Source organism: Ambystoma mexicanum, unplaced genomic scaffold (assembly GCF_040938575.1).
Source record: "Ambystoma mexicanum isolate Mex_15411 unplaced genomic scaffold, UKY_AmexF1_1 Mex_scaf20, whole genome shotgun sequence".
Lineage (NCBI taxonomy): Eukaryota > Metazoa > Chordata > Amphibia > Caudata > Ambystomatidae > Ambystoma > Ambystoma mexicanum.
In genome coordinates, this window is record NW_027182434.1 from 984640 (window position 1) to 1012531 (window position 27892).

Below are 27892 nucleotides of genomic sequence, written 5' to 3' on the forward strand. Positions count from 1 at the left end.
TTCGGCTTCACTTTCCGAATCCTGCCCTAGCTTGCGATTAGTTTTTTTCTCACTTCTTGCCCCCATCTCCCACCTTGCCTCATGGTCTCCCCTCCTCTGCGCACCTGACAGTTTGCCTGCCCTTCCACTGCCTGTCTCCAGACTTTCCAAGGAGAAAAGGCAAAGCACTAAAGCGGGCCGGGCAACGGGTCAAGTTCCGCTTTCGGCGACTAGCAGGGAGGTAGCGTGGCCGAGCGGTCTAAGGCGCTGGATTAAGGCTCCAGTCTCTTCGGAGGCGTGGGTTCAAATCCCACCGCTGCCACTTTTCCTGGCCTTGCATTTTAAAGAAGAACGTAACGTTGACCTCTTCCTTCATTAGTGCCACCTCTGTCGCAATGAGCAAGCGGATGGTATGCCACACCCTGCAGGAAAAAGGTTTCGCTTCTGACGTCTTGCTTTTCTGGACATCCAGTCTCAAGTTTCCCATCTGGAACGGCGCTCCCTGCTGCTTTGTGAAGGCTTGCTGCAAGAGCCTTCGAAACCCAGGAGCTCTTGCGTTGAGCTGTGACGCGTCCTGGGAAGACCTCCCGTTGCAGCGGAATGAGCCCCACTTCCAGGGCGTGCTGGTAGCAAATTTCCCACAGCCCACAGGGAGCAAACGATCCCAGGTGTGATGTATCACCAGGAGAGGCTGAGATGAGAGTAGGGGTTCACGCGTGTGCCCGGACCGAGGTTAATGATGGGATTAGAGCTAGGGTTAGATGCAGGGAAAGAGTGAGAGTTATAATTAGGGATAAAGCTAACAGGTGATCATTACTCGTCATGTAACATGATACAAAGGGTCAGAAGAGGAACTGATTCAGGGTTACAATTTGGACTTCGCAGACAACAGGAGCACTAAATGGTGCTGAGGGGGACTCAATAAAGTGGACCGGCCGCCTAATGTAAGCAATTGTGCACAAATATTGTACGATGACTAGCGTTGCCGGTGCTTTTTTCTTAAAGAGTCAGTTCTTGGCACCCATTCCCTACTTGACTCAGCCTAATCTTCAAGAATATTTGTCAAGAACTAAAAAAAATCCAGAAACGGTTTAACCTCCCCGTCGGGGAATTGAACCCCGGTCTCCCGCGTGACAGGCGGGGATACTGACCACTATACTAACGAGGAGACGTGAGGGCATGAAATGAACAGCTGCTGATGTCTGCACAGCATCCAGCGACCACCTAGCTGGCCTAGGGGGGTCTCATTTTCCCCCGTCAAACGGCTTGCCCGATCTAAGGCTAATTTCTTTCTTTTTATCGGCACCAGGCTTAAAACTCAGTTTAAGGCGATAGTTCCGGGCTATGTTTGACTCCAGAGTTGAATCTGTCATCCCGCATTTCCTCAGCAAATCAAGCTACCCATCTCAAGTCTCATGAGCTGAGGACGGCAAAGTCCCTGTGGGCTTAGGACAGTCAAAGAAACCCCTGGGCTGCATGCTAAGCCCCTTTTCGGCTTCACTTTCCGAATCCTGCCCTAGCTTGCGATTAGTTTTTTTCTCACTTCTTGCCCCCATCTCCCACCTTGCCTCATGGTCTCCCCTCCTCTGCGCACCTGACAGTTTGCCTGCCCTTCCACTGCCTGTCTCCAGACTTTCCAAGGAGAAAAGGCAAAGCACTAAAGCGGGCCGGGCAACGGGTCAAGTTCCGCTTTCGGCGACTAGCAGGGAGGTAGCGTGGCCGAGCGGTCTAAGGCGCTGGATTAAGGCTCCAGTCTCTTCGGAGGCGTGGGTTCAAATCCCACCGCTGCCACTTTTCCTGGCCTTGCATTTTAAAGAAGAACGTAACGTTGACCTCTTCCTTCATTAGTGCCACCTCTGTCGCAATGAGCAAGCGGATGGTATGCCACACCCTGCAGGAAAAAGGTTTCGCTTCTGACGTCTTGCTTTTCTGGACATCCAGTCTCAAGTTTCCCATCTGGAACGGCGCTCCCTGCTGCTTTGTGAAGGCTTGCTGCAAGAGCCTTCGAAACCCAGGAGCTCTTGCGTTGAGCTGTGACGCGTCCTGGGAAGACCTCCCGTTGCAGCGGAATGAGCCCCACTTCCAGGGCGTGCTGGTAGCAAATTTCCCACAGCCCACAGGGAGCAAACGATCCCAGGTGTGATGTATCACCAGGAGAGGCTGAGATGAGAGTAGGGGTTCACGCGTGTGCCCGGACCGAGGTTAATGATGGGATTAGAGCTAGGGTTAGATGCAGGGAAAGAGTGTGAGTTATAATTAGGGATAAAGCTAACAGGTGATCATTACTCGTCATGTAACATGATACAAAGGGTCAGAAGAGGAACTGATTCAGGGTTACAATTTGGACTTCGCAGACAACAGGAGCACTAAATGGTGCTGAGGGGGACTCAATAAAGTGGACCGGCCGCCTAATGTAAGCAATTGTGCACAAATATTGTACGATGACTAGCGTTGCCGGTGCTTTTTTCTTAAAGAGTCAGTTCTTGGCACCCATTCCCTACTTGACTCAGCCTAATCTTCAAGAATATTTGTCAAGAACTAAAAAAAATCCAGAAAAGGTTTAACCTCCCCGTCGGGGTGACAGGCGGGGATACTGACCACTATACTAACGAGGAGACGTGAGGGCATGAAATGAACAGCTGCTGATGTCTGCACAGCATCCAGCGACCACCTAGCTGGCCTAGGGGGTCTCATTTTCCCCCGTCAAACGGCTTGCCCGATCTAAGGCTAATTTCTTTCTTTTTATCGGCACCAGGCTTAAAACTCAGTTTAAGGCGATAGTTCCGGGCTATGTTTGACTCCAGAGTTGAATCTGTCATCCCGCATTTCCTCAGCAAATCAAGCTACCCATCTCAAGTCTCATGAGCTGAGGACAGCAAAGTCCCTGTGGGCTTAGGACAGTCAAAGAAACCCCTGGGCTGCATGCTAAGCCCCTTTTCGGCTTCACTTTCCGAATCCTGCCCTAGCTTGCGATTAGTTTTTTTCTCACTTCTTGCCCCCATCTCCCACCTTGCCTCATGGTCTCCCCTCCTCTGCGCACCTGACAGTTTGCCTGCCCTTCCACTGCCTGTCTCCAGACTTTCCAAGGAGAAAAGGCAAAGCACTAAAGCGGGCCGGGCAACGGGTCAAGTTCCGCTTTCGGCGACTAGCAGGGAGGTAGCGTGGCCGAGCGGTCTAAGGCGCTGGATGAAGGCTCCAGTCTCTTCGGAGGCGTGGGTTCAAATCCCACCGCTGCCACTTTTCATGGCCTTGCATTTTAAAGAAGAACGTAACGTTGACCTCTTCCTTCATTAGTGCCACCTCTGTCGCAATGAGCAAGCGGATGGTATGCCACACCCTGCAGGAAAAAGGTTTCGCTTCTGACGTCTTGCTTTTCTGGACATCCAGTCTCAAGTTTCCCATCTGGAACGGCGCTCCCTGCTGCTTTGTGAAGGCCTGCTGCAAGAGCCTTCGAAACCCAGGAGCTCTTGCGTTGAGCTGTGACGCGTCCTGGGAAGACCTCCCGTTGCAGCGGAATGAGCCCCACTTCCAGGGCGTGCTGGTAGCAAATTTCCCACAGCCCACAGGGAGCAAACGATCCCAGGTGTGATGTATCACCAGGAGAGGCTGAGATGAGAGTAGGGGTTCACGCGTGTGCCCGGACCGAGGTTAATGATGGGATTAGAGCTAGGGTTAGATGCAGGGAAAGAGTGAGAGTTATAATTAGGGATAAAGCTAACAGGTGATCATTACTCGTCATGTAACATGATACAAAGGGTCAGAAGAGGAACTGATTCAGGGTTACAATTTGGACTTCGCAGACAACAGGAGCACTAAATGGTGCTGAGGGGGACTCAATAAAGTGGACCGGCCGCCTAATGTAAGCAATTGTGCACAAATATTGTACGATGACTAGCGTTGCCGGTGCTTTTTTCTTAAAGAGTCAGTTCTTGGCACCCATTCCCTACTTGACTCAGCCTAATCTTCAAGAATATTTGTCAAGAACTAAAAAAAATCCAGAAACGGTTTAACCTCCCCGTCGGGGAATTGAACCCCGGTCTCCCGCGTGACAGGCGGGGATACTGACCACTATACTAACGAGGAGACGTGAGGGCATGAAATGAACAGCTGCTGATGTCTGCACAGCATCCAGCGACCACCTAGCTGGCCTAGGGGGGTCTCATTTTCCCCCGTCAAACGGCTTGCCCGATCTAAGGCTAATTTCTTTCTTTTTATCGGCACCAGGCTTAAAACTCAGTTTAAGGCGATAGTTCCGGGCTATGTTTGACTCCAGAGTTGAATCTGTCATCCCGCATTTCCTCAGCAAATCAAGCTACCCATCTCAAGTCTCATGAGCTGAGGACGGCAAAGTCCCTGTGGGCTTAGGACAGTCAAAGAAACCCCTGGGCTGCATGCTAAGCCCCTTTTCGGCTTCACTTTCCGAATCCTGCCCTAGCTTGCGATTAGTTTTTTTCTCACTTCTTGCCCCCATCTCCCACCTTGCCTCATGGTCTCCCCTCCTCTGCGCACCTGACAGTTTGCCTGCCCTTCCACTGCCTGTCTCCAGACTTTCCAAGGAGAAAAGGCAAAGCACTAAAGCGGGCCGGGCAACGGGTCAAGTTCCGCTTTCGGCGACTAGCAGGGAGGTAGCGTGGCCGAGCGGTCTAAGGCGCTGGATTAAGGCTCCAGTCTCTTCGGAGGCGTGGGTTCAAATCCCACCGCTGCCACTTTTCCTGGCCTTGCATTTTAAAGAAGAACGTAACGTTGACCTCTTCCTTCATTAGTGCCACCTCTGTCGCAATGAGCAAGCGGATGGTATGCCACACCCTGCAGGAAAAAGGTTTCGCTTCTGACGTCTTGCTTTTCTGGACATCCAGTCTCAAGTTTCCCATCTGGAACGGCGCTCCCTGCTGCTTTGTGAAGGCTTGCTGCAAGAGCCTTCGAAACCCAGGAGCTCTTGCGTTGAGCTGTGACGCGTCCTGGGAAGACCTCCCGTTGCAGCGGAATGAGCCCCACTTCCAGGGCGTGCTGGTAGCAAATTTCCCACAGCCCACAGGGAGCAAACGATCCCAGGTGTGATGTATCACCAGGAGAGGCTGAGATGAGAGTAGGGGTTCACGCGTGTGCCCGGACCGAGGTTAATGATGGGATTAGAGCTAGGGTTAGATGCAGGGAAAGAGTGAGAGTTATAATTAGGGATAAAGCTAACAGGTGATCATTACTCGTCATGTAACATGATACAAAGGGTCAGAAGAGGAACTGATTCAGGGTTACAATTTGGACTTCGCAGACAACAGGAGCACTAAATGGTGCTGAGGGGGACTCAATAAAGTGGACCGGCCGCCTAATGTAAGCAATTGTGCACAAATATTGTACGATGACTAGCGTTGCCGGTGCTTTTTTCTTAAAGAGTCAGTTCTTGGCACCCATTCCCTACTTGACTCAGCCTAATCTTCAAGAATATTTGTCAAGAACTAAAAAAAATCCAGAAACGGTTTAACCTCCCCGTCGGGGAATTGAACCCCGGTCTCCCGCGTGACAGGCGGGGATACTGACCACTATACTAACGAGGAGACGTGAGGGCATGAAATGAACAGCTGCTGATGTCTGCACAGCATCCAGCGACCACCTAGCTGGCCTAGGGGGGTCTCATTTTCCCCCGTCAAACGGCTTGCCCGATCTAAGGCTAATTTCTTTCTTTTTATCGGCACCAGGCTTAAAACTCAGTTTAAGGCGATAGTTCCGGGCTATGTTTGACTCCAGAGTTGAATCTGTCATCCCGCATTTCCTCAGCAAATCAAGCTACCCATCTCAAGTCTCATGAGCTGAGGACGGCAAAGTCCCTGTGGGCTTAGGACAGTCAAAGAAACCCCTGGGCTGCATGCTAAGCCCGTTTTCGGCTTCACTTTCCGAATCCTGCCCTAGCTTGCGATTAGTTTTTTTCTCACTTCTTGCCCCCATCTCCCACCTTGCCTCATGGTCTCCCCTCCTCTGCGCACCTGACAGTTTGCCTGCCCTTCCACTGCCTGTCTCCAGACTTTCCAAGGAGAAAAGGCAAAGCACTAAAGCGGGCCGGGCAACGGGTCAAGTTCCGCTTTCGGCGACTAGCAGGGAGGTAGCGTGGCCGAGCGGTCTAAGGCGCTGGATTAAGGCTCCAGTCTCTTCGGAGGCGTGGGTTCAAATCCCACCGCTGCCACTTTTCCTGGCCTTGCATTTTAAAGAAGAACGTAACGTTGACCTCTTCCTTCATTAGTGCCACCTCTGTCGCAATGAGCAAGCGGATGGTATGCCACACCCTGCAGGAAAAAGGTTTCGCTTCTGACGTCTTGCTTTTCTGGACATCCAGTCTCAAGTTTCCCATCTGGAACGGCGCTCCCTGCTGCTTTGTGAAGGCTTGCTGCAAGAGCCTTCGAAACCCAGGAGCTCTTGCGTTGAGCTGTGACGCGTCCTGGGAAGACCTCCCGTTGCAGCGGAATGAGCCCCACTTCCAGGGCGTGCTGGTAGCAAATTTCCCACAGCCCACAGGGAGCAAACGATCCCAGGTGTGATGTATCACCAGGAGAGGCTGAGATGAGAGTAGGGGTTCACGCGTGTGCCCGGACCGAGGTTAATGATGGGATTAGAGCTAGGGTTAGATGCAGGGAAAGAGTGAGAGTTATAATTAGGGATAAAGCTAACAGGTGATCATTACTCGTCATGTAACATGATACAAAGGGTCAGAAGAGGAACTGATTCAGGGTTACAATTTGGACTTCGCAGACAACAGGAGCACTAAATGGTGCTGAGGGGGACTCAATAAAGTGGACCGGCCGCCTAATGTAAGCAATTGTGCACAAATATTGTACGATGACTAGCGTTGCCGGTGCTTTTTTCTTAAAGAGTCAGTTCTTGGCACCCATTCCCTACTTGACTCAGCCTAATCTTCAAGAATATTTGTCAAGAACTAAAAAAAATCCAGAAAAGGTTTAACCTCCCCGTCGGGGAATTGAACCCCGGTCTCCCGCGTGACAGGCGGGGATACTGACCACTATACTAACGAGGAGACGTGAGGGCATGAAATGAACAGCTGCTGATGTCTGCACAGCATCCAGCGACCACCTAGCTGGCCTAGGGGGGTCTCATTTTCCCCCGTCAAACGGCTTGCCCGATCTAAGGCTAATTTCTTTCTTTTTATCGGCACCAGGCTTAAAACTCAGTTTAAGGCGATAGTTCCGGGCTATGTTTGACTCCAGAGTTGAATCTGTCATCCCGCATTTCCTCAGCAAATCAAGCTACCCATCTCAAGTCTCATGAGCTGAGGACGGCAAAGTCCCTGTGGGCTTAGGACAGTCAAAGAAACCCCTGGGCTGCATGCTAAGCCCCTTTTCGGCTTCACTTTCCGAATCCTGCCCTAGCTTGCGATTAGTTTTTTTCTCACTTCTTGCCCCCATCTCCCACCTTGCCTCATGGTCTCCCCTCCTCTGCGCACCTGACAGTTTGCCTGCCCTTCCACTGCCTGTCTCCAGACTTTCCAAGGAGAAAAGGCAAAGCACTAAAGCGGGCCGGGCAACGGGTCAAGTTCCGCTTTCGGCGACTAGCAGGGAGGTAGCGTGGCCGAGCGGTCTAAGGCGCTGGATTAAGGCTCCAGTCTCTTCGGAGGCGTGGGTTCAAATCCCACCGCTGCCACTTTTCCTGGCCTTGCATTTTAAAGAAGAACGTAACGTTGACCTCTTCCTTCATTAGTGCCACCTCTGTCGCAATGAGCAAGCGGATGGTATGCCACACCCTGCAGGAAAAAGGTTTCGCTTCTGACGTCTTGCTTTTCTGGACATCCAGTCTCAAGTTTCCCATCTGGAACGGCGCTCCCTGCTGCTTTGTGAAGGCTTGCTGCAAGAGCCTTCGAAACCCAGGAGCTCTTGCGTTGAGCTGTGACGCGTCCTGGGAAGACCTCCCGTTGCAGCGGAATGAGCCCCACTTCCAGGGCGTGCTGGTAGCAAATTTCCCACAGCCCACAGGGAGCAAACGATCCCAGGTGTGATGTATCACCAGGAGAGGCTGAGATGAGAGTAGGGGTTCACGCGTGTGCCCGGACCGAGGTTAATGATGGGATTAGAGCTAGGGTTAGATGCAGGGAAAGAGTGAGAGTTATAATTAGGGATAAAGCTAACAGGTGATCATTACTCGTCATGTAACATGATACAAAGGGTCAGAAGAGGAACTGATTCAGGGTTACAATTTGGACTTCGCAGACAACAGGAGCACTAAATGGTGCTGAGGGGGACTCAATAAAGTGGACCGGCCGCCTAATGTAAGCAATTGTGCACAAATATTGTACGATGACTAGCGTTGCCGGTGCTTTTTTCTTAAAGAGTCAGTTCTTGGCACCCATTCCCTACTTGACTCAGCCTAATCTTCAAGAATATTTGTCAAGAACTAAAAAAAATCCAGAAACGGTTTAACCTCCCCGTCGGGGACGGTCTCCCGCGTGACAGGCGGGGATACTGACCACTATACTAACGAGGAGACGTGAGGGCATGAAATGAACAGCTGCTGATGTCTGCACAGCATCCAGCGACCACCTAGCTGGCCTAGGGGGGTCTCATTTTCCCCCGTCAAACGGCTTGCCCGATCTAAGGCTAATTTCTTTCTTTTTATCGGCACCAGGCTTAAAACTCAGTTTAAGGCGATAGTTCCGGGCTATGTTTGACTCCAGAGTTGAATCTGTCATCCCGCATTTCCTCAGCAAATCAAGCTACCCATCTCAAGTCTCATGAGCTGAGGACGGCAAAGTCCCTGTGGGCTTAGGACAGTCAAAGAAACCCCTGGGCTGCATGCTAAGCCCCTTTTCGGCTTCACTTTCCGAATCCTGCCCTAGCTTGCGATTAGTTTTTTTCTCACTTCTTGCCCCCATCTCCCACCTTGCCTCATGGTCTCCCCTCCTCTGCGCACCTGACAGTTTGCCTGCCCTTCCACTGCCTGTCTCCAGACTTTCCAAGGAGAAAAGGCAAAGCACTAAAGCGGGCCGGGCAACGGGTCAAGTTCCGCTTTCGGCGACTAGCAGGGAGGTAGCGTGGCCGAGCGGTCTAAGGCGCTGGATTAAGGCTCCAGTCTCTTCGGAGGCGTGGGTTCAAATCCCACCGCTGCCACTTTTCCTGGCCTTGCATTTTAAAGAAGAACGTAACGTTGACCTCTTCCTTCATTAGTGCCACCTCTGTCGCAATGAGCAAGCGGATGGTATGCCACACCCTGCAGGAAAAAGGTTTCGCTTCTGACGTCTTGCTTTTCTGGACATCCAGTCTCAAGTTTCCCATCTGGAACGGCGCTCCCTGCTGCTTTGTGAAGGCTTGCTGCAAGAGCCTTCGAAACCCAGGAGCTCTTGCGTTGAGCTGTGACGCGTCCTGGGAAGACCTCCCGTTGCAGCGGAATGAGCCCCACTTCCAGGGCGTGCTGGTAGCAAATTTCCCACAGCCCACAGGGAGCAAACGATCCCAGGTGTGATGTATCACCAGGAGAGGCTGAGATGAGAGTAGGGGTTCACGCGTGTGCCCGGACCGAGGTTAATGATGGGATTAGAGCTAGGGTTAGATGCAGGGAAAGAGTGAGAGTTATAATTAGGGATAAAGCTAACAGGTGATCATTACTCGTCATGTAACATGATACAAAGGGTCAGAAGAGGAACTGATTCAGGGTTACAATTTGGACTTCGCAGACAACAGGAGCACTAAATGGTGCTCAGGGGGACTCAATAAAGTGGACCGGCCGCCTAATGTAAGCAATTGTGCACAAATATTGTACGATGACTAGCGTTGCCGGTGCTTTTTTCTTAAAGAGTCAGTTCTTGGCACCCATTCCCTACTTGACTCAGCCTAATCTTCAAGAATATTTGTCAAGAACTAAAAAAAATCCAGAAACGGTTTAACCTCCCCGTCGGGGAATTGAACCCCGGTCTCCCGCGTGACAGGCGGGGATACTGACCGCTATACTAACGAGGAGACGTGAGGGCATGAAATGAACAGCTGCTGATGTCTGCACAGCATCCAGCGACCACCTAGCTGGCCTAGGGGGGTCTCATTTTCCCCCGTCAAACGGCTTGCCCGATCTAAGGCTAATTTCTTTCTTTTTATCGGCACCAGGCTTAAAACTCAGTTTAAGGCGATAGTTCCGGGCTATGTTTGACTCCAGAGTTGAATCTGTCATCCCGCATTTCCTCAGCAAATCAAGCTACCCATCTCAAGTCTCATGAGCTGAGGACGGCAAAGTCCCTGTGGGCTTAGGACAGTCAAAGAAACCCCTGGGCTGCATGCTAAGCCCCTTTTCGGCTTCACTTTCCGAATCCTGCCCTAGCTTGCGATTAGTTTTTTTCTCACTTCTTGCCCCCATCTCCCACCTTGCCTCATGGTCTCCCCTCCTCTGCGCACCTGACAGTTTGCCTGCCCTTCCACTGCCTGTCTCCAGACTTTCCAAGGAGAAAAGGCAAAGCACTAAAGCGGGCCGGGCAACGGGTCAAGTTCCGCTTTCGGCGACTAGCAGGGAGGTAGCGTGGCCGAGCGGTCTAAGGCGCTGGATTAAGGCTCCAGTCTCTTCGGAGGCGTGGGTTCAAATCCCACCGCTGCCACTTTTCCTGGCCTTGCATTTTAAAGAAGAACGTAACGTTGACCTCTTCCTTCATTAGTGCCACCTCTGTCGCAATGAGCAAGCGGATGGTATGCCACACCCTGCAGGAAAAAGGTTTCGCTTCTGACGTCTTGCTTTTCTGGACATCCAGTCTCAAGTTTCCCATCTGGAACGGCGCTCCCTGCTGCTTTGTGAAGGCTTGCTGCAAGAGCCTTCGAAACCCAGGAGCTCTTGCGTTGAGCTGTGACGCGTCCTGGGAAGACCTCCCGTTGCAGCGGAATGAGCCCCACTTCCAGGGCGTGCTGGTAGCAAATTTCCCACAGCCCACAGGGAGCAAACGATCCCAGGTGTGATGTATCACCAGGAGAGGCTGAGATGAGAGTAGGGGTTCACGCGTGTGCCCGGACCGAGGTTAATGATGGGATTAGAGCTAGGGTTAGATGCAGGGAAAGAGTGAGAGTTATAATTAGGGATAAAGCTAACAGGTGATCATTACTCGTCATGTAACATGATACAAAGGGTCAGAAGAGGAACTGATTCAGGGTTACAATTTGGACTTCGCAGACAACAGGAGCACTAAATGGTGCTGAGGGGGACTCAATAAAGTGGACCGGCCGCCTAATGTAAGCAATTGTGCACAAATATTGTACGATGACTAGCGTTGCGGTGCTTTTTTCTTAAAGAGTCAGTTCTTGGCACCCATTCCCTACTTGACTCAGCCTAATCTTCAAGAATATTTGTCAAGAACTAAAAAAAATCCAGAAACGGTTTAACCTCCCCGTCGGGGACGGTCTCCCGCGTGACAGGCGGGGATACTGACCACTATACTAACGAGGAGACGTGAGGGCATGAAATGAACAGCTGCTGATGTCTGCACAGCATCCAGCGACCACCTAGCTGGCCTAGGGGGGTCTCATTTTCCCCCGTCAAACGGCTTGCCCGATCTAAGGCTAATTTCTTTCTTTTTATCGGCACCAGGCTTAAAACTCAGTTTAAGGCGATAGTTCCGGGCTATGTTTGACTCCAGAGTTGAATCTGTCATCCCGCATTTCCTCAGCAAATCAAGCTACCCATCTCAAGTCTCATGAGCTGAGGACGGCAAAGTCCCTGTGGGCTTAGGACAGTCAAAGAAACCCCTGGGCTGCATGCTAAGCCCCTTTTCGGCTTCACTTTCCGAATCCTGCCCTAGCTTGCGATTAGTTTTTTTCTCACTTCTTGCCCCCATCTCCCACCTTGCCTCATGGTCTCCCCTCCTCTGCGCACCTGACAGTTTGCCTGCCCTTCCACTGCCTGTCTCCAGACTTTCCAAGGAGAAAAGGCAAAGCACTAAAGCGGGCCGGGCAACGGGTCAAGTTCCGCTTTCGGCGACTAGCAGGGAGGTAGCGTGGCCGAGCGGTCTAAGGCGCTGGATTAAGGCTCCAGTCTCTTCGGAGGCGTGGGTTCAAATCCCACCGCTGCCACTTTTCCTGGCCTTGCATTTTAAAGAAGAACGTAACGTTGACCTCTTCCTTCATTAGTGCCACCTCTGTCGCAATGAGCAAGCGGATGGTATGCCACACCCTGCAGGAAAAAGGTTTCGCTTCTGACGTCTTGCTTTTCTGGACATCCAGTCTCAAGTTTCCCATCTGGAACGGCGCTCCCTGCTGCTTTGTGAAGGCTTGCTGCAAGAGCCTTCGAAACCCAGGAGCTCTTGCGTTGAGCTGTGACGCGTCCTGGGAAGACCTCCCGTTGCAGCGGAATGAGCCCCACTTCCAGGGCGTGCTGGTAGCAAATTTCCCACAGCCCACAGGGAGCAAACGATCCCAGGTGTGATGTATCACCAGGAGAGGCTGAGATGAGAGTAGGGGTTCACGCGTGTGCCCGGACCGAGGTTAATGATGGGATTAGAGCTAGGGTTAGATGCAGGGAAAGAGTGAGAGTTATAATTAGGGATAAAGCTAACAGGTGATCATTACTCGTCATGTAACATGATACAAAGGGTCAGAAGAGGAACTGATTCAGGGTTACAATTTGGACTTCGCAGACAACAGGAGCACTAAATGGTGCTGAGGGGGACTCAATAAAGTGGACCGGCCGCCTAATGTAAGCAATTGTGCACAAATATTGTACGATGACTAGCGTTGCCGGTGCTTTTTTCTTAAAGAGTCAGTTCTTGGCACCCATTCCCTACTTGACTCAGCCTAATCTTCAAGAATATTTGTCAAGAACTAAAAAAAATCCAGAAACGGTTTAACCTCCCCGTCGGGGAATTGAACCCCGGTCTCCCGCGTGACAGGCGGGGATACTGACCACTATACTAACGAGGAGACGTGAGGGCATGAAATGAACAGCTGCTGATGTCTGCACAGCATCCAGCGACCACCTAGCTGGCCTAGGGGGGTCTCATTTTCCCCCGTCAAACGGCTTGCCCGATCTAAGGCTAATTTCTTTCTTTTTATCGGCACCAGGCTTAAAACTCAGTTTAAGGCGATAGTTCCGGGCTATGTTTGACTCCAGAGTTGAATCTGTCATCCCGCATTTCCTCAGCAAATCAAGCTACCCATCTCAAGTCTCATGAGCTGAGGACGGCAAAGTCCCTGTGGGCTTAGGACAGTCAAAGAAACCCCTGGGCTGCATGTTAAGCCCCTTTTCGGCTTCACTTTCCGAATCCTGCCCTAGCTTGCGATTAGTTTTTTTCTCACTTCTTGCCCCCATCTCCCACCTTGCCTCATGGTCTCCCCTCCTCTGCGCACCTGACAGTTTGCCTGCCCTTCCACTGCCTGTCTCCAGACTTTACAAGGAGAAAAGGCAAAGCACTAAAGCGGGCCGGGCAACGGGTCAAGTTCCGCTTTCGGCGACTAGCAGGGAGGTAGCGTGGCCGAGCGGTCTAAGGAGCTGGATTAAGGCTCCAGTCTCTTCGGAGGCGTGGGTTCAAATCCCACCGCTGCCACTTTTCCTGGCCTTGCATTTTAAAGAAGAACGTAACGTTGACCTCTTCCTTCATTAGTGCCACCTCTGTCGCAATGAGCAAGCGGATGGTATGCCACACCCTGCAGGAAAAAGGTTTCGCTTCTGACGTCTTGCTTTTCTGGACATCCAGTCTCAAGTTTCCCATCTGGAACGGCGCTCCCTGCTGCTTTGTGAAGGCTTGCTGCAAGAGCCTTCGAAACCCAGGAGCTCTTGCGTTGAGCTGTGACGCGTCCTGGGAAGACCTCCCGTTGCAGCGGAATGAGCCCCACTTCCAGGGCGTGCTGGTAGCAAATTTCCCACAGCCCACAGGGAGCAAACGATCCCAGGTGTGATGTATCACCAGGAGAGGCTGAGATGAGAGTAGGGGTTCACGCGTGTGCCCGGACCGAGGTTAATGATGGGATTAGAGCTAGGGTTAGATGCAGGGAAAGAGTGAGAGTTATAATTAGGGATAAAGCTAACAGGTGATCATTACTCGTCATGTAACATGATACAAAGGGTCAGAAGAGGAACTGATTCAGGGTTACAATTTGGACTTCGCAGACAACAGGAGCACTAAATGGTGCTGAGGGGGACTCAATAAAGTGGACCGGCCGCCTAATGTAAGCAATTGTGCACAAATATTGTACGATGACTAGCGTTGCCGGTGCTTTTTTCTTAAAGAGTCAGTTCTTGGCACCCATTCCCTACTTGACTCAGCCTAATCTTCAAGAATATTTGTCAAGAACTAAAAAAAATCCAGAAAAGGTTTAACCTCCCCGTCGGGGAATTGAACCCCGGTCTGGCGGGGATACTGACCACTATACTAACGAGGAGACGTGAGGGCATGAAATGAACAGCTGCTGATGTCTGCACAGCATCCAGCGACCACCTAGCTGGCCTAGGGGGTCTCATTTTCCCCCGTCAAACGGCTTGCCCGATCTAAGGCTAATTTCTTTCTTTTTATCGGCACCAGGCTTAAAACTCAGTTTAAGGCGATAGTTCCGGGCTATGTTTGACTCCAGAGTTGAATCTGTCATCCCGCATTTCCTCAGCAAATCAAGCTACCCATCTCAAGTCTCATGAGCTGAGGACGGCAAAGTCCCTGTGGGCTTAGGACAGTCAAAGAAACCCCTGGGCTGCATGCTAAGCCCCTTTTCGGCTTCACTTTCCGAATCCTGCCCTAGCTTGCGATTAGTTTTTTTCTCACTTCTTGCCCCCATCTCCCACCTTGCCTCATGGTCTCCCCTCCTCTGCGCACCTGACAGTTTGCCTGCCCTTCCACTGCCTGTCTCCAGACTTTCCAAGGAGAAAAGGCAAAGCACTAAAGCGGGCCGGGCAACGGGTCAAGTTCCGCTTTCGGCGACTAGCAGGGAGGTAGCGTGGCCGAGCGGTCTAAGGCGCTGGATTAAGGCTCCAGTCTCTTCGGAGGCGTGGGTTCAAATCCCACCGCTGCCACTTTTCCTGGCCTTGCATTTTAAAGAAGAACGTAACGTTGACCTCTTCCTTCATTAGTGCCACCTCTGTCGCAATGAGCAAGCGGATGGTATGCCACACCCTGCAGGAAAAAGGTTTCGCTTCTGACGTCTTGCTTTTCTGGACATCCAGTCTCAAGTTTCCCATCTGGAACGGCGCTCCCTGCTGCTTTGTGAAGGCTTGCTGCAAGAGCCTTCGAAACCCAGGAGCTCTTGCGTTGAGCTGTGACGCGTCCTGGGAAGACCTCCCGTTGCAGCGGAATGAGCCCCACTTCCAGGGCGTGCTGGTAGCAAATTTCCCACAGCCCACAGGGAGCAAACGATCCCAGGTGTGATGTATCACCAGGAGAGGCTGAGATGAGAGTAGGGGTTCACGCGTGTGCCCGGACCGAGGTTAATGATGGGATTAGAGCTAGGGTTAGATGCAGGGAAAGAGTGAGAGTTATAATTAGGGATAAAGCTAACAGGTGATCATTACTCGTCATGTAACATGATACAAAGGGTCAGAAGAGGAACTGATTCAGGGTTACAATTTGGACTTCGCAGACAACAGGAGCACTAAATGGTGCTGAGGGGGACTCAATAAAGTGGACCGGCCGCCTAATGTAAGCAATTGTGCACAAATATTGTACGATGACTAGCGTTGCCGGTGCTTTTTTCTTAAAGAGTCAGTTCTTGGCACCCATTCCCTACTTGACTCAGCCTAATCTTCAAGAATATTTGTCAAGAACTAAAAAAAATCCAGAAACGGTTTAACCTCCCCGTCGGGGACGGTCTCCCGCGTGACAGGCGGGGATACTGACCACTATACTAACGAGGAGACGTGAGGGCATGAAATGAACAGCTGCTGATGTCTGCACAGCATCCAGCGACCACCTAGCTGGCCTAGGGGGGTCTCATTTTCCCCCGTCAAACGGCTTGCCCGATCTAAGGCTAATTTCTTTCTTTTTATCGGCACCAGGCTTAAAACTCAGTTTAAGGCGATAGTTCCGGGCTATGTTTGACTCCAGAGTTGAATCTGTCATCCCGCATTTCCTCAGCAAATCAAGCTACCCATCTCAAGTCTCATGAGCTGAGGACGGCAAAGTCCCTGTGGGCTTAGGACAGTCAAAGAAACCCCTGGGCTGCATGCTAAGCCCCTTTTCGGCTTCACTTTCCGAATCCTGCCCTAGCTTGCGATTAGTTTTTTTCTCACTTCTTGCCCCCATCTCCCACCTTGCCTCATGGTCTCCCCTCCTCTGCGCACCTGACAGTTTGCCTGCCCTTCCACTGCCTGTCTCCAGACTTTCCAAGGAGAAAAGGCAAAGCACTAAAGCGGGCCGGGCAACGGGTCAAGTTCCGCTTTCGGCGACTAGCAGGGAGGTAGCGTGGCCGAGCGGTCTAAGGCGCTGGATTAAGGCTCCAGTCTCTTCGGAGGCGTGGGTTCAAATCCCACCGCTGCCACTTTTCCTGGCCTTGCATTTTAAAGAAGAACGTAACGTTGACCTCTTCCTTCATTAGTGCCACCTCTGTCGCAATGAGCAAGCGGATGGTATGCCACACCCTGCAGGAAAAAGGTTTCGCTTCTGACGTCTTGCTTTTCTGGACATCCAGTCTCAAGTTTCCCATCTGGAACGGCGCTCCCTGCTGCTTTGTGAAGGCTTGCTGCAAGAGCCTTCGAAACCCAGGAGCTCTTGCGTTGAGCTGTGACGCGTCCTGGGAAGACCTCCCGTTGCAGCGGAATGAGCCCCACTTCCAGGGCGTGCTGGTAGCAAATTTCCCACAGCCCACAGGGAGCAAACGATCCCAGGTGTGATGTATCACCAGGAGAGGCTGAGATGAGAGTAGGGGTTCACGCGTGTGCCCGGACCGAGGTTAATGATGGGATTAGAGCTAGGGTTAGATGCAGGGAAAGAGTGAGAGTTATAATTAGGGATAAAGCTAACAGGTGATCATTACTCGTCATGTAACATGATACAAAGGGTCAGAAGAGGAACTGATTCAGGGTTACAATTTGGACTTCGCAGACAACAGGAGCACTAAATGGTGCTGAGGGGGACTCAATAAAGTGGACCGGCCGCCTAATGTAAGCAATTGTGCACAAATATTGTACGATGACTAGCGTTGCGGTGCTTTTTTCTTAAAGAGTCAGTTCTTGGCACCCATTCCCTACTTGACTCAGCCTAATCTTCAAGAATATTTGTCAAGAACTAAAAAAAATCCAGAAACGGTTTAACCTCCCCGTCGGGGACGGTCTCCCGCGTGACAGGCGGGGATACTGACCACTATACTAACGAGGAGACGTGAGGGCATGAAATGAACAGCTGCTGATGTCTGCACAGCATCCAGCGACCACCTAGCTGGCCTAGGGGGGTCTCATTTTCCCCCGTCAAACGGCTTGCCCGATCTAAGGCTAATTTCTTTCTTTTTATCGGCACCAGGCTTAAAACTCAGTTTAAGGCGATAGTTCCGGGCTATGTTTGACTCCAGAGTTGAATCTGTCATCCCGCATTTCCTCAGCAAATCAAGCTACCCATCTCAAGTCTCATGAGCTGAGGACGGCAAAGTCCCTGTGGGCTTAGGACAGTCAAAGAAACCCCTGGGCTGCATGCTAAGCCCCTTTTCGGCTTCACTTTCCGAATCCTGCCCTAGCTTGCGATTAGTTTTTTTCTCACTTCTTGCCCCCATCTCCCACCTTGCCTCATGGTCTCCCCTCCTCTGCGCACCTGACAGTTTGCCTGCCCTTCCACTGCCTGTCTCCAGACTTTCCAAGGAGAAAAGGCAAAGCACTAAAGCGGGCCGGGCAACGGGTCAAGTTCCGCTTTCGGCGACTAGCAGGGAGGTAGCGTGGCCGAGCGGTCTAAGGCGCTGGATTAAGGCTCCAGTCTCTTCGGAGGCGTGGGTTCAAATCCCACCGCTGCCACTTTTCCTGGCCTTGCATTTTAAAGAAGAACGTAACGTTGACCTCTTCCTTCATTAGTGCCACCTCTGTCGCAATGAGCAAGCGGATGGTATGCCACACCCTGCAGGAAAAAGGTTTCGCTTCTGACGTCTTGCTTTTCTGGACATCCAGTCTCAAGTTTCCCATCTGGAACGGCGCTCCCTGCTGCTTTGTGAAGGCTTGCTGCAAGAGCCTTCGAAACCCAGGAGCTCTTGCGTTGAGCTGTGACGCGTCCTGGGAAGACCTCCCGTTGCAGCGGAATGAGCCCCACTTCCAGGGCGTGCTGGTAGCAAATTTCCCACAGCCCACAGGGAGCAAACGATCCCAGGTGTGATGTATCACCAGGAGAGGCTGAGATGAGAGTAGGGGTTCACGCGTGTGCCCGGACCGAGGTTAATGATGGGATTAGAGCTAGGGTTAGATGCAGGGAAAGAGTGAGAGTTATAATTAGGGATAAAGCTAACAGGTGATCATTACTCGTCATGTAACATGATACAAAGGGTCAGAAGAGGAACTGATTCAGGGTTACAATTTGGACTTCGCAGACAACAGGAGCACTAAATGGTGCTGAGGGGGACTCAATAAAGTGGACCGGCCGCCTAATGTAAGCAATTGTGCACAAATATTGTACGATGACTAGCGTTGCGGTGCTTTTTTCTTAAAGAGTCAGTTCTTGGCACCCATTCCCTACTTGACTCAGCCTAATCTTCAAGAATATTTGTCAAGAACTAAAAAAAATCCAGAAACGGTTTAACCTCCCCGTCGGGGACGGTCTCCCGCGTGACAGGCGGGGATACTGACCACTATACTAACGAGGAGACGTGAGGGCATGAAATGAACAGCTGCTGATGTCTGCACAGCATCCAGCGACCACCTAGCTGGCCTAGGGGGGTCTCATTTTCCCCCGTCAAACGGCTTGCCCGATCTAAGGCTAATTTCTTTCTTTTTATCGGCACCAGGCTTAAAACTCAGTTTAAGGCGATAGTTCCGGGCTATGTTTGACTCCAGAGTTGAATCTGTCATCCCGCATTTCCTCAGCAAATCAAGCTACCCATCTCAAGTCTCATGAGCTGAGGACGGCAAAGTCCCTGTGGGCTTAGGACAGTCAAAGAAACCCCTGGGCTGCATGCTAAGCCCCTTTTCGGCTTCACTTTCCGAATCCTGCCCTAGCTTGCGATTAGTTTTTTTCTCACTTCTTGCCCCCATCTCCCACCTTGCCTCATGGTCTCCCCTCCTCTGCGCACCTGACAGTTTGCCTGCCCTTCCACTGCCTGTCTCCAGACTTTCCAAGGAGAAAAGGCAAAGCACTAAAGCGGGCCGGGCAACGGGTCAAGTTCCGCTTTCGGCGACTAGCAGGGAGGTAGCGTGGCCGAGCGGTCTAAGGCGCTGGATTAAGGCTCCAGTCTCTTCGGAGGCGTGGGTTCAAATCCCACCGCTGCCACTTTTCCTGGCCTTGCATTTTAAAGAAGAACGTAACGTTGACCTCTTCCTTCATTAGTGCCACCTCTGTCGCAATGAGCAAGCGGATGGTATGCCACACCCTGCAGGAAAAAGGTTTCGCTTCTGACGTCTTGCTTTTCTGGACATCCAGTCTCAAGTTTCCCATCTGGAACGGCGCTCCCTGCTGCTTTGTGAAGGCTTGCTGCAAGAGCCTTCGAAACCCAGGAGCTCTTGCGTTGAGCTGTGACGCGTCCTGGGAAGACCTCCCGTTGCAGCGGAATGAGCCCCACTTCCAGGGCGTGCTGGTAGCAAATTTCCCACAGCCCACAGGGAGCAAACGATCCCAGGTGTGATGTATCACCAGGAGAGGCTGAGATGAGAGTAGGGGTTCACGCGTGTGCCCGGACCGAGGTTAATGATGGGATTAGAGCTAGGGTTAGATGCAGGGAAAGAGTGAGAGTTATAATTAGGGATAAAGCTAACAGGTGATCATTACTCGTCATGTAACATGATACAAAGGGTCAGAAGAGGAACTGATTCAGGGTTACAATTTGGACTTCGCAGACAACAGGAGCACTAAATGGTGCTGAGGGGGACTCAATAAAGTGGACCGGCCGCCTAATGTAAGCAATTGTGCACAAATATTGTACGATGACTAGCGTTGCGGTGCTTTTTTCTTAAAGAGTCAGTTCTTGGCACCCATTCCCTACTTGACTCAGCCTAATCTTCAAGAATATTTGTCAAGAACTAAAAAAAATCCAGAAACGGTTTAACCTCCCCGTCGGGGACGGTCTCCCGCGTGACAGGCGGGGATACTGACCACTATACTAACGAGGAGACGTGAGGGCATGAAATGAACAGCTGCTGATGTCTGCACAGCATCCAGCGACCACCTAGCTGGCCTAGGGGGGTCTCATTTTCCCCCGTCAAACGGCTTGCCCGATCTAAGGCTAATTTCTTTCTTTTTATCGGCACCAGGCTTAAAACTCAGTTTAAGGCGATAGTTCCGGGCTATGTTTGACTCCAGAGTTGAATCTGTCATCCCGCATTTCCTCAGCAAATCAAGCTACCCATCTCAAGTCTCATGAGCTGAGGACGGCAAAGTCCCTGTGGGCTTAGGACAGTCAAAGAAACCCCTGGGCTGCATGCTAAGCCCCTTTTCGGCTTCACTTTCCGAATCCTGCCCTAGCTTGCGATTAGTTTTTTTCTCACTTCTTGCCCCCATCTCCCACCTTGCCTCATGGTCTCCCCTCCTCTGCGCACCTGACAGTTTGCCTGCCCTTCCACTGCCTGTCTCCAGACTTTCCAAGGAGAAAAGGCAAAGCACTAAAGCGGGCCGGGCAACGGGTCAAGTTCCGCTTTCGGCGACTAGCAGGGAGGTAGCGTGGCCGAGCGGTCTAAGGCGCTGGATTAAGGCTCCAGTCTCTTCGGAGGCGTGGGTTCAAATCCCACCGCTGCCACTTTTCCTGGCCTTGCATTTTAAAGAAGAACGTAACGTTGACCTCTTCCTTCATTAGTGCCACCTCTGTCGCAATGAGCAAGCGGATGGTATGCCACACCCTGCAGGAAAAAGGTTTCGCTTCTGACGTCTTGCTTTTCTGGACATCCAGTCTCAAGTTTCCCATCTGGAACGGCGCTCCCTGCTGCTTTGTGAAGGCTTGCTGCAAGAGCCTTCGAAACCCAGGAGCTCTTGCGTTGAGCTGTGACGCGTCCTGGGAAGACCTCCCGTTGCAGCGGAATGAGCCCCACTTCCAGGGCGTGCTGGTAGCAAATTTCCCACAGCCCACAGGGAGCAAACGATCCCAGGTGTGATGTATCACCAGGAGAGGCTGAGATGAGAGTAGGGGTTCACGCGTGTGCCCGGACCGAGGTTAATGATGGGATTAGAGCTAGGGTTAGATGCAGGGAAAGAGTGAGAGTTATAATTAGGGATAAAGCTAACAGGTGATCATTACTCGTCATGTAACATGATACAAAGGGTCAGAAGAGGAACTGATTCAGGGTTACAATTTGGACTTCGCAGACAACAGGAGCACTAAATGGTGCTGAGGGGGACTCAATAAAGTGGACCGGCCGCCTAATGTAAGCAATTGTGCACAAATATTGTACGATGACTAGCGTTGCGGTGCTTTTTTCTTAAAGAGTCAGTTCTTGGCACCCATTCCCTACTTGACTCAGCCTAATCTTCAAGAATATTTGTCAAGAACTAAAAAAAATCCAGAAACGGTTTAACCTCCCCGTCGGGGACGGTCTCCCGCGTGACAGGCGGGGATACTGACCACTATACTAACGAGGAGACGTGAGGGCATGAAATGAACAGCTGCTGATGTCTGCACAGCATCCAGCGACCACCTAGCTGGCCTAGGGGGGTCTCATTTTCCCCCGTCAAACGGCTTGCCCGATCTAAGGCTAATTTCTTTCTTTTTATCGGCACCAGGCTTAAAACTCAGTTTAAGGCGATAGTTCCGGGCTATGTTTGACTCCAGAGTTGAATCTGTCATCCCGCATTTCCTCAGCAAATCAAGCTACCCATCTCAAGTCTCATGAGCTGAGGACGGCAAAGTCCCTGTGGGCTTAGGACAGTCAAAGAAACCCCTGGGCTGCATGCTAAGCCCCTTTTCGGCTTCACTTTCCGAATCCTGCCCTAGCTTGCGATTAGTTTTTTTCTCACTTCTTGCCCCCATCTCCCACCTTGCCTCATGGTCTCCCCTCCTCTGCGCACCTGACAGTTTGCCTGCCCTTCCACTGCCTGTCTCCAGACTTTCCAAGGAGAAAAGGCAAAGCACTAAAGCGGGCCGGGCAACGGGTCAAGTTCCGCTTTCGGCGACTAGCAGGGAGGTAGCGTGGCCGAGCGGTCTAAGGCGCTGGATTAAGGCTCCAGTCTCTTCGGAGGCGTGGGTTCAAATCCCACCGCTGCCACTTTTCCTGGCCTTGCATTTTAAAGAAGAACGTAACGTTGACCTCTTCCTTCATTAGTGCCACCTCTGTCGCAATGAGCAAGCGGATGGTATGCCACACCCTGCAGGAAAAAGGTTTCGCTTCTGACGTCTTGCTTTTCTGGACATCCAGTCTCAAGTTTCCCATCTGGAACGGCGCTCCCTGCTGCTTTGTGAAGGCTTGCTGCAAGAGCCTTCGAAACCCAGGAGCTCTTGCGTTGAGCTGTGACGCGTCCTGGGAAGACCTCCCGTTGCAGCGGAATGAGCCCCACTTCCAGGGCGTGCTGGTAGCAAATTTCCCACAGCCCACAGGGAGCAAACGATCCCAGGTGTGATGTATCACCAGGAGAGGCTGAGATGAGAGTAGGGGTTCACGCGTGTGCCCGGACCGAGGTTAATGATGGGATTAGAGCTAGGGTTAGATGCAGGGAAAGAGTGAGAGTTATAATTAGGGATAAAGCTAACAGGTGATCATTACTCGTCATGTAACATGATACAAAGGGTCAGAAGAGGAACTGATTCAGGGTTACAATTTGGACTTCGCAGACAACAGGAGCACTAAATGGTGCTGAGGGGGACTCAATAAAGTGGACCGGCCGCCTAATGTAAGCAATTGTGCACAAATATTGTACGATGACTAGCGTTGCGGTGCTTTTTTCTTAAAGAGTCAGTTCTTGGCACCCATTCCCTACTTGACTCAGCCTAATCTTCAAGAATATTTGTCAAGAACTAAAAAAAATCCAGAAACGGTTTAACCTCCCCGTCGGGGACGGTCTCCCGCGTGACAGGCGGGGATACTGACCACTATACTAACGAGGAGACGTGAGGGCATGAAATGAACAGCTGCTGATGTCTGCACAGCATCCAGCGACCACCTAGCTGGCCTAGGGGGGTCTCATTTTCCCCCGTCAAACGGCTTGCCCGATCTAAGGCTAATTTCTTTCTTTTTATCGGCACCAGGCTTAAAACTCAGTTTAAGGCGATAGTTCCGGGCTATGTTTGACTCCAGAGTTGAATCTGTCATCCCGCATTTCCTCAGCAAATCAAGCTACCCATCTCAAGTCTCATGAGCTGAGGACGGCAAAGTCCCTGTGGGCTTAGGACAGTCAAAGAAACCCCTGGGCTGCATGCTAAGCCCCTTTTCGGCTTCACTTTCCGAATCCTGCCCTAGCTTGCGATTAGTTTTTTTCTCACTTCTTGCCCCCATCTCCCACCTTGCCTCATGGTCTCCCCTCCTCTGCGCACCTGACAGTTTGCCTGCCCTTCCACTGCCTGTCTCCAGACTTTCCAAGGAGAAAAGGCAAAGCACTAAAGCGGGCCGGGCAACGGGTCAAGTTCCGCTTTCGGCGACTAGCAGGGAGGTAGCGTGGCCGAGCGGTCTAAGGCGCTGGATTAAGGCTCCAGTCTCTTCGGAGGCGTGGGTTCAAATCCCACCGCTGCCACTTTTCCTGGCCTTGCATTTTAAAGAAGAACGTAACGTTGACCTCTTCCTTCATTAGTGCCACCTCTGTCGCAATGAGCAAGCGGATGGTATGCCACACCCTGCAGGAAAAAGGTTTCGCTTCTGACGTCTTGCTTTTCTGGACATCCAGTCTCAAGTTTCCCATCTGGAACGGCGCTCCCTGCTGCTTTGTGAAGGCTTGCTGCAAGAGCCTTCGAAACCCAGGAGCTCTTGCGTTGAGCTGTGACGCGTCCTGGGAAGACCTCCCGTTGCAGCGGAATGAGCCCCACTTCCAGGGCGTGCTGGTAGCAAATTTCCCACAGCCCACAGGGAGCAAACGATCCCAGGTGTGATGTATCACCAGGAGAGGCTGAGATGAGAGTAGGGGTTCACGCGTGTGCCCGGACCGAGGTTAATGATGGGATTAGAGCTAGGGTTAGATGAAGGGAAAGAGTGAGAGTTATAATTAGGGATAAAGCTAACAGGTGATCATTACTCGTCATGTAACATGATACAAAGGGTCAGAAGAGGAACTGATTCAGGGTTACAATTTGGACTTCGCAGACAACAGGAGCACTAAATGGTGCTGAGGGGGACTCAATAAAGTGGACCGGCCGCCTAATGTAAGCAATTGTGCACAAATATTGTACGATGACTAGCGTTGCCGGTGCTTTTTTCTTAAAGAGTCAGTTCTTGGCACCCATTCCCTACTTGACTCAGCCTAATCTTCAAGAATATTTGTCAAGAACTAAAAAAAATCCAGAAACGGTTTAACCTCCCCGTCGGGGAATTGAACCCCGGTCTCCCGCGTGACAGGCGGGGATACTGACCACTATACTAACGAGGAGACGTGAGGGCATGAAATGAACAGCTGCTGATGTCTGCACAGCATCCAGCGACCACCTAGCTGGCCTAGGGGGGTCTCATTTTCCCCCGTCAAACGGCTTGCCCGATCTAAGGCTAATTTCTTTCTTTTTATCGGCACCAGGCTTAAAACTCAGTTTAAGGCGATAGTTCCGGGCTATGTTTGACTCCAGAGTTGAATCTGTCATCCCGCATTTCCTCAGCAAATCAAGCTACCCATCTCAAGTCTCATGAGCTGAGGACGGCAAAGTCCCTGTGGGCTTAGGACAGTCAAAGAAACCCCTGGGCTGCATGCTAAGCCCCTTTTCGGCTTCACTTTCCGAATCCTGCCCTAGCTTGCGATTAGTTTTTTTCTCACTTCTTGCCCCCATCTCCCACCTTGCCTCATGGTCTCCCCTCCTCTGCGCACCTGACAGTTTGCCTGCCCTTCCACTGCCTGTCTCCAGACTTTCCAAGGAGAAAAGGCAAAGCACTAAAGCGGGCCGGGCAACGGGTCAAGTTCCGCTTTCGGCGACTAGCAGGGAGGTAGCGTGGCCGAGCGGTCTAAGGCGCTGGATTAAGGCTCCAGTCTCTTCGGAGGCGTGGGTTCAAATCCCACCGCTGCCACTTTTCCTGGCCTTGCATTTTAAAGAAGAACGTAACGTTGACCTCTTCCTTCATTAGTGCCACCTCTGTCGCAATGAGCAAGCGGATGGTATGCCACACCCTGCAGGAAAAAGGTTTCGCTTCTGACGTCTTGCTTTTCTGGACATCCAGTCTCAAGTTTCCCATCTGGAACGGCGCTCCCTGCTGCTTTGTGAAGGCTTGCTGCAAGAGCCTTCGAAACCCAGGAGCTCTTGCGTTGAGCTGTGACGCGTCCTGGGAAGACCTCCCGTTGCAGCGGAATGAGCCCCACTTCCAGGGCGTGCTGGTAGCAAATTTCCCACAGCCCACAGGGAGCAAACGATCCCAGGTGTGATGTATCACCAGGAGAGGCTGAGATGAGAGTAGGGGTTCACGCGTGTGCCCGGACCGAGGTTAATGATGGGATTAGAGCTAGGGTTAGATGCAGGGAAAGAGTGAGAGTTATAATTAGGGATAAAGCTAACAGGTGATCATTACTCGTCATGTAACATGATACAAAGGGTCAGAAGAGGAACTGATTCAGGGTTACAATTTGGACTTCGCAGACAACAGGAGCACTAAATGGTGCTGAGGGGGACTCAATAAAGTGGACCGGCCGCCTAATGTAAGCAATTGTGCACAAATATTGTACGATGACTAGCGTTGCCGGTGCTTTTTTCTTAAAGAGTCAGTTCTTGGCACCCATTCCCTACTTGACTCAGCCTAATCTTCAAGAATATTTGTCAAGAACTAAAAAAAATCCAGAAAAGGTTTAACCTCCCCGTCGGGTCTCCCGCGTGACAGGCGGGGATACTGACCACTATACTAACGAGGAGACGTGAGGGCATGAAATGAACAGCTGCTGATGTCTGCACAGCATCCAGCGACCACCTAGCTGGCCTAGGGGGTCTCATTTTCCCCCGTCAAACGGCTTGCCCGATCTAAGGCTAATTTCTTTCTTTTTATCGGCACCAGGCTTAAAACTCAGTTTAAGGCGATAGTTCCGGGCTATGTTTGACTCCAGAGTTGAATCTGTCATCCCGCATTTCCTCAGCAAATCAAGCTACCCATCTCAAGTCTCATGAGCTGAGGACGGCAAAGTCCCTGTGGGCTTAGGACAGTCAAAGAAACCCCTGGGCTGCATGCTAAGCCCCTTTTCGGCTTCACTTTCCGAATCCTGCCCTAGCTTGCGATTAGTTTTTTTCTCACTTCTTGCCCCCATCTCCCACCTTGCCTCATGGTCTCCCCTCCTCTGCGCACCTGACAGTTTGCCTGCCCTTCCACTGCCTGTCTCCAGACTTTCCAAGGAGAAAAGGCAAAGCACTAAAGCGGGCCGGGCAACGGGTCAAGTTCCGCTTTCGGCGACTAGCAGGGAGGTAGCGTGGCCGAGCGGTCTAAGGCGCTGGATGAAGGCTCCAGTCTCTTCGGAGGCGTGGGTTCAAATCCCACCGCTGCCACTTTTCATGGCCTTGCATTTTAAAGAAGAACGTAACGTTGACCTCTTCCTTCATTAGTGCCACCTCTGTCGCAATGAGCAAGCGGATGGTATGCCACACCCTGCAGGAAAAAGGTTTCGCTTCTGACGTCTTGCTTTTCTGGACATCCAGTCTCAAGTTTCCCATCTGGAACGGCGCTCCCTGCTGCTTTGTGAAGGCCTGCTGCAAGAGCCTTCGAAACCCAGGAGCTCTTGCGTTGAGCTGTGACGCGTCCTGGGAAGACCTCCCGTTGCAGCGGAATGAGCCCCACTTCCAGGGCGTGCTGGTAGCAAATTTCCCACAGCCCACAGGGAGCAAACGATCCCAGGTGTGATGTATCACCAGGAGAGGCTGAGATGAGAGTAGGGGTTCACGCGTGTGCCCGGACCGAGGTTAATGATGGGATTAGAGCTAGGGTTAGATGCAGGGAAAGAGTGAGAGTTATAATTAGGGATAAAGCTAACAGGTGATCATTACTCGTCATGTAACATGATACAAAGGGTCAGAAGAGGAACTGATTCAGGGTTACAATTTGGACTTCGCAGACAACAGGAGCACTAAATGGTGCTGAGGGGGACTCAATAAAGTGGACCGGCCGCCTAATGTAAGCAATTGTGCACAAATATTGTACGATGACTAGCGTTGCCGGTGCTTTTTTCTTAAAGAGTCAGTTCTTGGCACCCATTCCCTACTTGACTCAGCCTAATCTTCAAGAATATTTGTCAAGAACTAAAAAAAATCCAGAAACGGTTTAACCTCCCCGTCGGGGAATTGAACCCCGGTCTCCCGCGTGACAGGCGGGGATACTGACCACTATACTAACGAGGAGACGTGAGGGCATGAAATGAACAGCTGCTGATGTCTGCACAGCATCCAGCGACCACCTAGCTGGCCTAGGGGGGTCTCATTTTCCCCCGTCAAACGGCTTGCCCGATCTAAGGCTAATTTCTTTCTTTTTATCGGCACCAGGCTTAAAACTCAGTTTAAGGCGATAGTTCCGGGCTATGTTTGACTCCAGAGTTGAATCTGTCATCCCGCATTTCCTCAGCAAATCAAGCTACCCATCTCAAGTCTCATGAGCTGAGGACGGCAAAGTCCCTGTGGGCTTAGGACAGTCAAAGAAACCCCTGGGCTGCATGCTAAGCCCCTTTTCGGCTTCACTTTCCGAATCCTGCCCTAGCTTGCGATTAGTTTTTTTCTCACTTCTTGCCCCCATCTCCCACCTTGCCTCATGGTCTCCCCTCCTCTGCGCACCTGAC

At 51.6% G+C, this 27892-nt stretch overlaps 7 non-coding genes across 7 annotated transcripts; all 7 read right to left on the bottom strand.

The window, feature by feature from the left end:
• Positions 1-1075: 1075 nt before the first annotated feature.
• TRNAD-GUC (transfer RNA aspartic acid (anticodon GUC)) lies at positions 1076-1147 on the bottom strand. Its single transcript has one exon. It is a non-coding gene; the product is annotated as a tRNA-Asp (tRNA).
• Positions 1148-3990: 2843 nt separating this feature from the next.
• Positions 3991-4062, bottom strand: TRNAD-GUC (transfer RNA aspartic acid (anticodon GUC)). Its single transcript has one exon. It is a non-coding gene; the product is annotated as a tRNA-Asp (tRNA).
• Positions 4063-5459: 1397 nt separating this feature from the next.
• Positions 5460-5531, bottom strand: TRNAD-GUC (transfer RNA aspartic acid (anticodon GUC)). The gene has a single exon. It is a non-coding gene; the product is annotated as a tRNA-Asp (tRNA).
• Positions 5532-6928: 1397 nt separating this feature from the next.
• On the bottom strand, positions 6929-7000 carry TRNAD-GUC (transfer RNA aspartic acid (anticodon GUC)). The gene has a single exon. It is a non-coding gene; the product is annotated as a tRNA-Asp (tRNA).
• Positions 7001-12785: 5785 nt separating this feature from the next.
• On the bottom strand, positions 12786-12857 carry TRNAD-GUC (transfer RNA aspartic acid (anticodon GUC)). Its single transcript has one exon. It is a non-coding gene; the product is annotated as a tRNA-Asp (tRNA).
• Positions 12858-24466: 11609 nt separating this feature from the next.
• On the bottom strand, positions 24467-24538 carry TRNAD-GUC (transfer RNA aspartic acid (anticodon GUC)). Its single transcript has one exon. It is a non-coding gene; the product is annotated as a tRNA-Asp (tRNA).
• A 2851-nt stretch (positions 24539-27389) lies between these two features.
• Positions 27390-27461, bottom strand: TRNAD-GUC (transfer RNA aspartic acid (anticodon GUC)). Its single transcript has one exon. It is a non-coding gene; the product is annotated as a tRNA-Asp (tRNA).
• Between the last annotated feature and the right edge of the window lie 431 nt (positions 27462-27892).